Raw genomic sequence first — 11,241 nt, 5'->3', positions numbered from 1 at the left:
TGATCTTGAAATTCCTGATAATTAAAAAGTTATAACGACGTTGACGATTTTACCCTTGGGGTAATTTATGATGATTTTCCTTAGCATGCTTTAATGCGAGCTTCCGCTTGATGTTTGACCTATTCTTCTTATCATTTATTCTTTTAAAAATAGTCGTATCGATACTCGTACCCCACTATCACTAGTGTCGGGAAATCGGGCTGCGACAGGGTGGTATCAGAGCAGGTCATCTGCTCTGAGTCTATTGCTTGACTGAGCTGAACCTTTGATTGTTTCTACTCTTTTAAAATTGAGTACTAGCCTAATTTGAAATCTTAGGCTAATTTGAGAGAGTTAGTTCGAAACAGAACCCCAGCACCCCATCTCCTCCGGCTTAACGAGGTAAGAGGTTGATGTTGTTTCTTGTTGCTTTCCTGTTGAGAGCTGAGTTTGATTCACTAATGAGTCATGTATTGTTTTAATGACGAAATTGTTTGAGATGATGAATTCTGATACGAGGCAGTTGATGTGGAATACGAGGAGAGATGTTGAGACTAGTATCCACGGGATTGACGAGGCTGAGGCCATCACTCACCTGAGTCCACAGCTGCCCCTCGAGTGGCAAGACTGGGCGGCTTCGCTGGTGCCGCAGTATATCAGGAGGACTGAGTTCGGGCGGTTTGTGAGCGCCGATTTTCGTGGTTTCATCGCGACGTTGAGCCACCGCTACCTTGTTTATGGCGAGCCACCTTCACCGCCGTATGGAGAGTCTGAGGGACCAGCCCAGGGAAGGGAGCTTGTTGTTGTGCCCCCACTTCCCGAGGAGCCGTTTCCGATTGCCCCTCTACCCCCAGCTGATCCGATTCCAATTTCTTTTGAGCCTGATGTTTCAGAGCCGATGGTCTTCGAGGCGTACTCTCCAGTGGTAGAGCATGACCCGTTTGCGTTTCTATCCCTTATTCTTTTTCCCAGCGCTGAGTTACCGCCTTGGGATTTGACTCTGGCAACGGCACCTTAGCCATTGCCACCTGTTGAGTTGGCATAGCCGATTGTTTCTGTTGAGCCTCAGATACAGTATGTGCCCTTTGATCCTTATCCGAGGGTTGCCCCGTTGCCTGAGCCGGGCACTTTGGCTTTTCAGACGTATATACACTCGATTTTATATTCACCGTCCCGAGACGCCAGGGGGAAAGGTCTCGGCCAGTACACCTGGACAGTGATGAGGAGGACCCGGATGAGGAAGCTCCAGAGATGACGGTTGGCCACGGAAGGACCCAGCCATTACAGCGTCATATTACTGTCGATGGAGTCGAGACATGGGTACCTGTTCCCGAGGTGCTGGTTTATGGTCCGATGATGGACACCGACGTCGAGGATGAGCCGAGCGAGGAGACGGAGCCGAGTGAGGATATGGAGGTTGACGATGCGACGAGCAGGATTTCAGAAGACGACGACTAGCGATCACGTGTATCTAGTAGACACATACATATGTATAGATGCATAGTCGATATATACGTATATGTATATATATAGGAAGAGAGGCATAGTATAGTGTGTATGTGCAGATAGTATATATCTATAGGTGCTTAGTACCTATGATGCTTGTATAGTTAGAGCATCATTATAGTGTTAGGACCTTTGTACATAGGATCCTACTTTTGTAAAAGACCTCGAGAGAGAGGCAATTTTCTATATATATATATATACAAGAAATGTTGATGATTAGTGAGTTTCACTATCTTTATCAGAGCTTTGAGAATGATGATGTTGATGCTTGATGATAGACGAGAATTTTTAGAATTTTGAGATCGCACATGAGGTATAGAAGTGAAGTGAGAAAAACGAGGATTTGTATTTTTGTAACGACGAACGGATAGTTTAGAAGTCAATAGTTATATATAACTCTTTTTCCTTTATAGTATACCTCCGAGAAGAAGAGGGAACCGAAGGAACATAAACCGGGAAGAAGATGAAGAAAAGGAACAGAGAAACCAACCGTTGAGATAATACGACGAGAGTTAGAGATTTCATCGCGATTTAGGGACACGACCCTAATAGGACGAACGTGTAATGGAGACATCATGGGATGCATAGATACTATTGACCAATTGTACTTCGCAATAGAGGTACTTTCACCGGGACCGTACGTATTATCGCTAGAGTAGTCATGAGAGTAAACTTATTGAGTCCCTATCCCGCTTGGTCGTATTTAAATTTTTCTGCATCCACTTGAACTCCCACAGGAGAAGAACTATTTACTATTGAGAAAATTTTTCCAGATCCACTGTATTTGAGCCTGACCCGTTTGTGTTGGAAATTTTTACCCCTTGCTTTAACAGTGGACAATATATTCATTTTCCACTTAGTGGATTGTTTCTACCTCCAGTATTGATTTATTCCTATCATATCGTATCTCAGTTTCATTCTAGATTCTGTTCTAGCTTTTGATCTTACCTTGATTGTAACTTCTTCATTATCCTTGAAATAGCACTGGCTATTATGGAATTTTTCCATTACTTGAGCTCGTCTTGTTCAAGATCAGACATTTTTATTCATCACATCCTAATCCCTACCACATCCGACAAGAGTTAGGATTGTCTAGGTAACTAGGATGGTATAACAAGAAGAGTGTCTGGAAGAAACACGATATATGGGAGCAGCCATAGAATATAATTATTACGGGACGAGCACGACTTTTCGATTATAGATTTTCTTATATTAGCCATGTATGCCGAAAGCTAACTAATTCGAGGATGAGAAGAAGTGATGTTAAGCCAGAATAGGCAACAGCAGATACAAGGAGATCGAGATTACAGATTAGAGCAGATAACGTTTTCGACGATAGCAGACTGGGATGATGACTAGTATAGAAGTAGCATCGTCGTAATAATAGGGGATGTTTTATTTTCGTTTTGCCCCGCAATTAGTAAGAGTTCTCGAAAGAGAAAATTTTCTTATATGTCTATATGACGATGACCAGAGAGTCTCTATGCTTGAGTAGAGTTTTGAGCTGAGGTTGCGATGATAGACATGATATATGTCTTTGACGATGAGTTATGAGGATTGAGAAAATAATATGATGTCAAGTAAGAGTCTTACGATTCGTGAGTTATGAGAATTAATTCTAAGGTTGTTATGTGTTCCCTTAGACTTTTGTCGAGAAAGAGAAATCGATTGAAAGAAAGAAATAGAGTTGATGATATGAGATAAGGCAATAAAACCGTAGCTGAATACGAACGTCAGTTTCGCGACTTGGTTCGGTATGCCACATATCAAGAAGAGATGAACGAGAAGATGTCAGGATTGTTTCGATCAGGTTTGAGATAAGAGGTTCGAGACGATTTAACGAGTCAGAATGCGGTTATGTGTACTGAAGCATTAAATAGAGCATTTGATATAGAACTGGCAATGCAGCCAGAGAACGTGATTTGAGTTTCAGCACCCAAACGAGTTAGAGCACACAAACGTGCAATCCATCCTTTTCTGGATGCGGGCAAAAAGGAAAGAGAGAATGGGACGACCGAAGTCAAGATCCCAAAAAGCCGTGGCAGAATCAGAATGCGCCACCACAATATCAGAACCGAGACAAACAGCCTTATGTTGGCCCAACTGCCCCAGAAGCAGTAAACTTTCAAAGGACCGCGAGGGTTATCGCCTTGTCGAAGAGCAATAAATTACATCTGAGAGAATGCAAGATGAGACAGAATAGCTGTTACACCTGCGGAAGGGTCAGGCACTACTCGAACCAGTGTCCGAATCGACAGCAAAGTGGAAGCGAAAGACGACCAATTCAGTTTCGACCGCAACTCGAAGCAATGAAGGGAATCCTATCGCTACCTCCACCACAGCGACAACAGCCAGCCTATCGACCACGTCAGTCAAGAAGGCAACCACCAGCCCCGCAGGCGAATCAACCGCATCATCAGAGACTGTTCACGCTTGAGCAGAAAGCACCAGACAAGAATAGAAGAATTTATCAGATATAGGCGAGTTGAATGATGTGCCCATAGTATTTTTGTTCGACACTGAACGTAGAGCTTGCTCCACAACCTCTAAAGAGTAGCCATACCCATAGGCAGAATTACTACGGTTTCATCCGTGTGACCTAACTTAGAATTTAAGTGAGAATCGATTAAGTTCGAGGCTAGAAACTTGAGATTGATGCCTATGTGGCACTTGGATATAATTTTGGAATGGACTGGTTAGAGGAAAACCATGCATAGATACAATGCAAGGAGAGACGAATATCTTTTCAGCTACCTGGCCAAGAAACTACTTCCTTCATTGGCATTGAGAGAAAATGGAAGAAGACGCTGATCATCTCGGCGCTGCAAGCAAGAAATCTCTTGCGAAGAAAAGATACAACCGCGTATGTTGTATATCTGAACCAGAGAGACGAATCCTAGGCAAATGTCGATGACGCGCCAGTCGTGTGAGATTACAAAGACGTTTTCCCTGAAACTTTACCGGGATTTCCCCAGACCGACAGCTTGAGTTTACGATCGATTTAGAGCCTGGCACGGCACCGACGTCGAAAGCGTCGTGCAGGATGACCCCCACAGAGTTGCAAGAGTTAAAGCTGCAACTACAAGAACTTCTAGATATGGGTTTCATTCGACCCAGTGTTTTCCCGTGGAGAGCACCAGTTCTTTTTGTTAAAAGAATGATGGAAGCTTGAGGTTGTGTTTCGATTATCGAAAGTTGAACAAAGTGACGTTAAAGAATAAATATCCGTTACCCCGGATCGATGATCTGTTCGATCAACTACAAGGAGCGAGCACTTTTTCAAAGTTTGACATGAGAACGGGATACCATCAGCTGAAGATACGATCGGAAGATATTTCCGAAGACGACATCGCATATGCAATATAGCATTACTATAAACTCAATGATGTTTGGAAGATATGTCTTTCGGTTTGACAAATGCTCCGGCAATATTCATGGATCACATGAACCGCGTTTTTCGCGAATACCTAGACAAGTTCGTGTTAGTCTTCATAGACCATACCCTGATTTACTCGAAGAATAAACGAGAACACGAAGAGCATTAAGGATCGCGTTAGAGAGTTTGCGAGCTGAAAAGCTTTATGCGAAGTTAGCAAATGTAAGTTTTGACTTGAAGAAGTCAATTTTCTCAGCCATATTGTTTTGCAAGAGAAATTGAAGTAGACCCAGCGAAAGTTCAAGCGGTATAGGAGCGGAGACCGCCGACCACACCGCACGAAATTCACAGTTTTCTGGGATTAGCAGGGTATTATTGACGTTTTATTTACGGCTTTTCGAAAATCGCTAAGCCATTGACGCACCTGCTAAAGAAAGAAGTCAAGCTCGTTTAGACGAACGAGTGTGAGCGAAGTTTTCAAGGGCTGAAGAAGAGGCTTACTATTGCCCCAGAGTAGCTGTTCCGAAAGCGGATCAAGAGTATGCAGTTTATACTGATGCATCGAAAAATGGTCCAAGATGTGCACTGATGCAAGAGTGAAAAGTTGTAGTGTATGCTTCACGACAACAGAGACCACACGAGATGAGTTATCTAACGCATGATTTAGAATTAGCAGCCGTAGTGCATGCTTTGAAGATCTGGAGACACCTTTTCCAAGGAGCAAATTATCACCCTGGAAAAGCTAACGTTGTAACCAACGCGTTAAGCAGAAAGAATCAGGGAGAGTTAGGATTTCTCCTTACTCGAGAAGTGAACCTAATCAGGGAATTCGAGAAGATGAATTAGGAGGTAGTAATACCACCACAAACGACAGAAATAATAATTTCTGCACTGAACGTTACACCTGACTTACGATCGAGAATAGTCACAGCATAGAGAGTGGATGAGAAGATGGAAAGATTGCGAATATAGATTCGAACCGAAAAAGTAGAGAATTATGAAGAGACGACAGATAATGCCTTTTTGTTTAAAAGAGAGTGTGTATACCCGATAAAGAAGAGTTGAAGAATGAATCATGAGCAAAGCTCATGATACCTTTTTACACCGCACAGGCGGAAAGTATGAATATGTGCCAAGACTGAAACGACGCTTTGATAGGAGAATAAGAAGCGAGAGATGGCATCATTCGTAGAAGGATGTTTAACGCGTGAAGGTGCCACTTTGGCAACCTTATACAATTATACCTATTAGAGACTTTCACAATAGAAATGGAACCGCATAGCCATGAATTATGGCATCGATTAGCAAAATCGAGAGAAGAAAATCAAACAGTTGAGTAATCACTGATAGATTCTTTCGACGTTAGAAACGATGATTATGTGAGTTTTTCCCTATCTCGGGGAGCATGTTATTTTCGAGTTAACAAGAACTCAAACCAAGATATATAGGATCGTATGATGTATTAGAGTAAGTAGGCTATGTAGCCTATAAATTAGCGTTGCCTCTGAGCTTCGCGAACGTCCATGACGTTTTCCATGTTTCTCAACTGAGAAAGTACGTGTTTGATCCAAAACACGTCATCCATCAAAAAGAAGTGTCCCTGGAACCAGTTTTGAGCTACGAAGAGAGTGACCTGATGCTATGCTGGACCGGAAGATCCAACATTTGAGGAACAAGTCGATTCCTTGGTAAAAATCCAATGGAGACATCACGGTCAAGAAAAAAAAAAAAAAAAAAATCAACATGGGAACTTGAAGAGAAGATGAAAGAGAAGTACCCAGAGCTTTTACCCGAAGGTGAATAACTCAAATTTCGGGACGAAATTTTTTTTAAGGGGGGTAAGATGTAACACCCCGTACTTTTCCTATGTTGAGAGATAGTGTCTTAACACTATTGAGAGTACTGAGATGTCGAATTACGAGACTACTTTTTTTTATGAGCAGATAAGACAGATTGTCTTTCAAATAGAGATACGAGTGAATAAACCGATGATGGAATTAGAGTGATGAGATTTGAGAAATGAGTTGAGATAGAGATGCTGATTGATTTGAGCTGAGATTTTATTTTATTTCCAACTACCGGGAATAGAGTTACCGGATACTGAATTATTAGAGATTGACTGTCCTATTAAGAAAAATAGGAATAATGAGTTGAAAATAGAGTCGAGGAAGAAAGAGTGAGAAACCTTGATAAATAGAGTCGGTCAGAGAGACGTCTAGCTTATTTGAGTCTGCCGACTGTTTTGATGTGATGTTATGTGAATTTACGTGACTGAATGATTATGTGATTTTGTGACGTGTGTCAATATGACCATATTATTATGATTTTATTCGAGACCTTAGCACTTGGAATTTTTATTAAGTTTCCAAAGAAAGTGCGGTTTATTTTTACCGAGAAATCGAATGATGCCGGTTTATGGAAATTTTTCCAAGCATAATATTTTTTTTTAAATTATTTTTTTCCTATGATGAGGAATATTATAATTGAGTGAGTGCACTAATATTAGTGCTATAATTATTTTATTTTGGTCACATGAATAATTATACTATGGTACTTTATTAATGAGTAATATTTCCATAGTTTTTGTGATTATTATTTAATCACCCTTCTCACATGATTTATTTTAATTTTCCTAAGCATGTGACTAATTCAATAAATTGCTAAGTGTAGAGATTGAGAGAGTAGAGATTGAGAGAGTAGAGATTAGAGAGAGTGTAGAGATTAGAGAGAGAGAGATCAAGGCATTAATTGCCAAATATTTCATAAGATTACAAATCTTTCCAAAGATTGCCAAATCTTCTATAAGATTACCAAATCCTCACAAATCTTACCAAGCAATTCTCTCTCACTCACTCACTCCATTCGACCAACACCCTCTCTCCCTCATCTCTCTACTTTCCACCATTGTCAACCATGGATGAGACCTCCGAAGCTTCACCAAAATATGCCAAACACACAAATCACCCTCTAAATCCCACCTAAACACCTCTTATCAACTTGAATTCAAGAGAATCCTTGAAGATGGGCTTCAAGACTAGAGAGAGAAAATTTGATATTTGGTGTAAGCTTGGGTAAGTGATCTCCATATTCATAGATTAGACTTGTATGAGTTTGTACATGAGTATTCTTGAAAGATTGAAGCAAGAAAATCACCCCTTTTCTTTTCCTCAAATTTTCGAAAAAATGGGTATCTTACCCTTCAAAAATATTTCTTTTTCTTTACTTGAATTGGGGTGAGAAAAGTGATCTATGATATGTTTGGTGATGATTGATGTGTGTTTTGAAAAGCTATGCTTTGAGATTCAAATTTCGATGGAAGTTAGTTTACCCAAAAATGGGAAATTTTGAGTCAATGAGTTAATAGATAAATTGATGGTGTAAATGAGTCTATGAGATGTATATGATGATGATTGATGGAGTAATTTGAGTATATGATGTCCATTGGAGTTTTTGATGTGAGTTAGTTTACTAAAATTAGGGATATGTGTATATATGCCCTTATTTGTAAATTGATGGTTTATATGTGAGTTAAATGGGTTAAGATTAATAGATATATGATGAGATTAAAGATCCATGTGAGTTCATAAAATGTCAAAGAGTTTAGTTTGGTAAAAACTGGGATTTTCTTGTCTATGTGTTTAATAAATGATTTGGCTTAAGATATGTGTAATTGAGCATGATGTTGGTGTTTTAATATGTTTGATTAAGTCTATTGGAAACTAAGTAAAATTTTGACTTGAGTTAGTTTATGAGAATTTTTGAGTTTTCATATTTTGAGAAGTCAATAATTGATAAAATGAGGTCTAATTTGCTTTATGACCATTTTGTGAAGTTGTCATGTTTTTGTTGAGAGTTTATGTGAATATATGAGTTTTTATTAAAGTTTGGTTGGTATGATTATAGGGGATTTATATGTATAAAATGAGTTATATGAAGTATGAGGTCATTTTGAATGATTGAGTGTTTTTAAGCATGAAATTGAGAAGAGGATTGACTTGATACGTTGTAGAAACGTTTTCCTTGAGATTTGAGTTAAGATGTAAAAGAGGAGAGTTAATTTGAGTATGATGAGTATTTTAAATGTTTTTGAATGTTTTTGAGTGTTATATGTGTTTAAAATGAACTTTGATTGGTTTTCTTTGAAGAAATGTTGAATTGAGCATTTAAGAGTTTGAGATGAGTTTTGGTGTTTTTTTTTCGTAGGCTACTGACCTACTGTGATCGACGGGTTGTCGATGTCTAATGGCTTTAAATATTTTACAGAATGTCCCTACATGAGTCGTGAGCATACCGGTAAAATTTCAAGTCATTTGGACTTGATTTACTATTTTTACAAAATGCAAAACCAAATCTGCACATTTCTACCGGGAATTTCTGAGAACAGGGGACAAAGTCATTCATTTCAGTAGCTTCCTGTGTGATCTAGCTTTCCAAATTTTTATGGTATCAATATTACTGTATGGGATAGATATCCACCAAATTTGAGCTCAGTTTGACAACGTTTACTATTTTTCAAAAATCAATGTTTCCGATTGCTCAAAACTGCCGAATATGGTAGACTGTGGTAAAAACGCCATATCTCCCAAACCACTTGGAGTTTCTGACTCTAATTTTTTTTAAATGAAACTAGACTCAAATACCTTTCTTTTGGTATGAGTCTGGAGTCCAGGAGAGGTCGGAGTCAGAACGTGTTAAATTTTGAAGTTGAGTCAGTGGGAAAACAGAACATGATTTGTTGATGATTGATTGTATTTTCTTATGTGCCTTATGTGTTTGTGTTGCCTAAGTGTTTTAATGAGATTAAACGAGTCTTATATGAGAGATAAATCGAGACTTAGAACCATGATTTTCTTGAAACCTATCCTTGGACTTAAGGTTTTGAAATGAGTGAAGAAGTTTATGTAGAGTCGATTAAGAGATAGAATATAAGATAGGGCATGAGTTTTTGTCGTTGAGTTCTAATCGAGATTCATTTTATGACATGAACCTTCGATGATGACGATGATCCCTGAAGACACGAGCAGAGCAGGGAAGTAAGTAACTCCGCTTTGACGGAAGTTTTTGAGTAAGGTCTTCAGGTGGGCAATATTTTGAGTATACAAATATTATACGAGCTTTCTAAAATGATTTTGATGATGATATTTATGAGTTTATCAAATGATTTGGGATAAATGATGTTTGAGAACTGTTTGACTTGCCAATTTTTGATGTTGAGCTTGTATGTTACCCTCTACTGATGAGATGAGACGAATTCGGGTCCTGGGCAGTTGATAGCTATCCTGCCAGGGCTAATGTGCACAGAGGTGACTGTGAGCCGTTGAGCGAATCGGCCGGTCACGGTACTTGAGAGGGAGGCCTACTTCTCAGTACCTTTGATGATGATGAGTTGTAGATGTGGTACATACATGTTGAGATCTTTGACTGCAGTCGTTTACTTATGATGTCATGATTATGAAAACTGCATGCACAGATTCATTTACGCTAACTTATTTCTGTGTATTGCTGAGATGTGGCAAGTTTCAAACCTATAGCTCTAAGAGCACCTTTCTTGTTTTTCGGCGTTTGCCCACTGAGTATTATGTACTCACGCCCTGCATGTATTTCTAAATGTGCAGGCTAAGCGAGAAGCGAGATTGGTCTGGTGCTGGCGGGGAATTGTTAGAGGATGTATTTACTTTATCGTATTTCCATTTTGACGATAAAGTCTTGATAATTGATATACTTGGATTTTCTTTTAAAGTTAAGCAATGTACTCACGGTTATATGTCTTCATACATATAATCGATTCGCCTTTTGCTGCGATACTCTGCATATTATGATTCCTTACGAAAAATGAGCGATACCCGTTTTGTTTTTGATCTTGAAATTCCTGATAATTAAAAAGTTATAACGACGTTGACGATTTTACCCTTGGGGTCATTTATGATGATTTTCCTTAGCATGCTTTAATGCGAGCTTCCGCTTGATGTTTGACCTATTCTTCTTATCATTTATTCTTTTAAAAATAGTCGTATCGATACTCGTACCCCACTATCACTAGTGTCGGGAAATCGGGCTGCGACAAGGTCGCACCAAGCCCTTGCGCTTAACACCTTTCGGCCTTGAGGTGATTGTACTTGTTACTGGCTTAGCAGGGGCAACGACGTCCTCCGAGTTGGAGCTTTCCATAGTTTCAGTCTTTTCTGGATCTGCCTCCAGTGGTACTTCCGTCTCCTTGGCTTTTCCCTTCTCAGCTGCAGTAGGTTTCCTCTGTCTCCGGCTCTGTTCGCCTTTGGTTCTGGTCTTACTGCCTGCCGGTGCTGGTCTGGCCTTAACGGGCAGTGGAGGCTTCGCAACATCGAGCTTCCTTTTGACCCCTGGCCTCTTGCTTTGTGGTGTCG

The 11,241-nt window shown here is 39.8% G+C and overlaps 1 long non-coding RNA gene across 1 annotated transcript; it reads left to right on the top strand.

Moving 5' to 3' along the window:
- Positions 1 to 7,564: 7,564 nt before the first annotated feature.
- LOC131014041 (uncharacterized) lies at positions 7,565 to 10,716 on the top strand. Its single transcript, XR_009097964.1, has 3 exons — positions 7,565 to 7,932; positions 9,876 to 9,939; positions 10,477 to 10,716. It is a non-coding gene; the product is annotated as an uncharacterized LOC131014041 (long non-coding RNA).
- The last annotated feature ends 525 nt before the right edge of the window (positions 10,717 to 11,241 follow it).

Source organism: Salvia miltiorrhiza, chromosome 3, assembly GCF_028751815.1.
Source record: "Salvia miltiorrhiza cultivar Shanhuang (shh) chromosome 3, IMPLAD_Smil_shh, whole genome shotgun sequence".
Lineage (NCBI taxonomy): Eukaryota > Viridiplantae > Streptophyta > Magnoliopsida > Lamiales > Lamiaceae > Salvia > Salvia miltiorrhiza.
Note: the sequence above shows the minus strand (reverse complement) of the source record. Positions and strands in the feature narration are given on the sequence as shown.